General features: G+C 40.6%; 1 pseudogene; it reads left to right on the top strand.

Moving 5' to 3' along the window:
- The first annotated feature begins 231 nt into the window (after positions 1–231).
- On the top strand, positions 232–2,847 carry LOC147693215 (uncharacterized; annotated as a pseudogene).
- The last annotated feature ends 387 nt before the right edge of the window (positions 2,848–3,234 follow it).

Below are 3,234 nucleotides of genomic sequence, written 5' to 3' on the forward strand. Positions count from 1 at the left end.
GAATCAGAGGGAGCCAAAGTAGACCCAGAATACACTTTTTAGGATGTCCACCTCAAATGCATTTGTATTCACTTAATTTAAATGAAACTTAAATGTCAAATCAGTGGTTATCCCGAAAATCTGTCTGGGACTTGTCCCTTCCGAGCCTACATGGTTACCACTGCTCTGAAAAGAGAATGTATTCAGCATAACATCCTGAAGTAATTTGTGGTATCTCTATTCTACAGGGCATGGACATCAAGTAATGAAACGGACATTCAGACTCCACTGGTACCACCTGAGGTGCTCTCAAATGACTTTGGCAGCAATTGCACTGAGCAGAAAACATCGTAAAACAAAACAAAGAAATAACCAGTTGGCAGCCAGCAGAATCTATCGGCAAATAACATGAATCAAGAATGAACTAAAAGTGTACACAAATGTTTAATTTTTTTCATATCGACTGGAAACAAGTCAAAGGGCACCGCCTATTGAGAAACTATGAGCTCAATTATGGAAATGGTTTCAGTGACCTATCAGCAATGAGTACGGCCCAGAAACAACACACTGATGAGAAACCTTATGCATGCACTGAATGACGTACCCATCATTAATGCATAGGCACCAGCAAAAACACAAAGGTGATTAACCACACACGTGTTCTGAGTGTGAGAAACGTTTTAGTTTTCCATTGTTACTGTATAGGCATCAGCAAATACACAAAGGTAAGAAATCATATTCATGCGATGAATGCAGAATACAATTTGGTCAAAAAATCAAATTAAACTGACACACACAGAAAACAAGTGGGGGCATCGCCTGTAGCTTCTCCTAGCTACGGGGCGTATGTCACTAAGTGTGAATGGGAAGGGTAAAGATTTAGTTAAACTCTGGGCACCTTTCCTGCATCTCCTCACTCAAGACATGAGAGAAGTGACATGCCTAAAATATTTACAGATGCTCAAGCTTGTCCCCCTGGAGCCCTTGGGCCCCTTTCAATCTTAGGTGGATTTTACAAATACCTGATATGAATGATGGAGGGTCTTGAACTATTGATGGAACTGGTGCAGAGGTGGGTGGGGGAAGGGATTGGGAGGTGGTGGTTGCTTAGTTAGATTGTCTTCGTCTTTGATTTGCTGTTTTGTTCTTACCGATGTCCATAAATAGGAAATCAGTATGACAGTCCTACTCGTTGACCGTTACTGTGTTAATCCTTCATGTTGTATGTCTTATAGCGATGCTTTGGTATTCATTTTTGCTCCGCCGGCCTTAGGATGCAGGCAGGGCGCTGTGTACTATGATTCTGATTTCCGAATAATAAAAATGATTAACTCTAAAAAATCACGTGGGTGAAAAAGCACAGCTGTGCTCAGAATGTGGAAAGACTTTTAAGTTCCCAGAAGCATTGATTCAGCACTTTCAAATTCACACTTTAGAGAAACCATATACATGTGCTGAGTGTGGGAAGAGTTTTAGGACACAATGTTTATTTGATACACATCAACAAATACACAGTGGAGATAAGCCATATTCATGTAAGGAGGGTGGAAGGTGCTTCACTCACTTTTCAGGACTAACTCAACATGAACAAAGACACACTGGTGAGAATCCCTACAAATGCAGTGAGCCTGGAAAGAGTTTCAACTCCTTACCATCATTGGGACGTCACCAGCGGACACACACTGGTGAGAGACCATTCGAGTGCATCGTGTGCTGGAAAGGTTTTAGAGAACTGTCATATTTGTACACGCACCAGAGTATACACACTGGTGAGACCCCATTTGTTTGTACAGAGTGTGGGAAGGCTTTCCGATTAAAATCAACATTGCAGCGTCACCAGTGGAAACATACTGGGGAAAAAACATATAAATGTGCAGAGTGTGGGAAAGGTTTGAGTGACCTGTCATCACTGTATAATCACCAATTAATACACACACATTAATACACCTGGAACTCACTTCCCATTCACCTTCGCCTCACTCAGAACCACCTAGCATTCAGAAAGCAACTTAAAACCTGGATATTCGACAAGTAATTCCCCACCCTTCTTCAAGCGCCTTGAGACCCTCTGGGTATGTAGCGCACTATATAAATTATTTGACTTGACTTGACTTGACTTGACACAGGTGAAAGGCCATTTCACTGCAGTGAGTGTGGAAGGCTTTCAGATTAAAGACTTCTTTACAGCAACTTAAACAAATTCACACAGGTGAAAAACCATACTCCTGTTCCGATTGTGGGAAAGCTTTTAGATTGAAAGCCTGTTTTATGCAACACTAACAAATACACACAGGTGAAACACCTTATGCATGTTCAGTATGTGGGAAAGCATTCAGATTGAAAGTATCATTGCAGGATCATCAGTGGAGACATACCGGTGAAACTGCATATACATGTATTGAGTGTGGAAACATGTTCAGATTTCAAAGATCATTCCAGCAACACCTGAAAATTCACAAAGGTGTAAAATTGTTTGCATGTTGAGACTGTGGGAAGTCTTTCAGGTTAAAGGACTCTTTATGGAAACACCAACAAATGCACACAAGCGAGACACTGTACAAATGTTCAGAATGTGGGAAGGCATTCAGATTAAAAGGATCTTTTCAGAAACACCAACACATTCACACAGGGGAGAAACCGTGCACCTGTTCAAAATGTGGGAAGGCTTTCAGATTGAAAGAATCATTGCAGTTACACCGATGGAGGCATACTGGTGAAAAACCATATAATTGTACTGAGCGTGACAAGAGTTTTAGTAGCCCAGCTTCATTGCATATACACCAGGTGCCACACAGGAAAGGAACTATGTCAAATTACCAAGATCCGTATGTGAGCTGCAGATTACAGTGCCGTACTCTGGCAGGATAACCTTAACCCTGCATCCATCTGATTTATAAATTGTGCACTAATATTACCTGTATTAATAGTTCTACACAGCGAAAAATTGCAGTATAAAATGCTATCTCAACAAGCATTACCAAAGCTAATATGTCTGGGATGCATTTTATAAGCCAGAAATACTGGGAATTTCAGTAGGTATCAATTGCACTGAATTTGAATTTAGCAGAGACCCAGCCGCAGGAGAGAAGCCAGATGTGTTGTAACTTGGCTGCTAGACATCAAAGGTTGGTTCTTTAAATGGAAACAACAGAAGGAATGGCTCCTTTGTTATGCTTTGAAATGTATTTTATTTTTCCCATTATTGAAACAAAATGTCTAGCTGTGAACAAATTATTGTTTTTTGTACACAGTTTA

This window comes from Lissotriton vulgaris, chromosome 8 (genome assembly GCF_964263255.1).
Source record: "Lissotriton vulgaris chromosome 8, aLisVul1.2, whole genome shotgun sequence".
NCBI lineage: Eukaryota > Metazoa > Chordata > Amphibia > Caudata > Salamandridae > Lissotriton > Lissotriton vulgaris.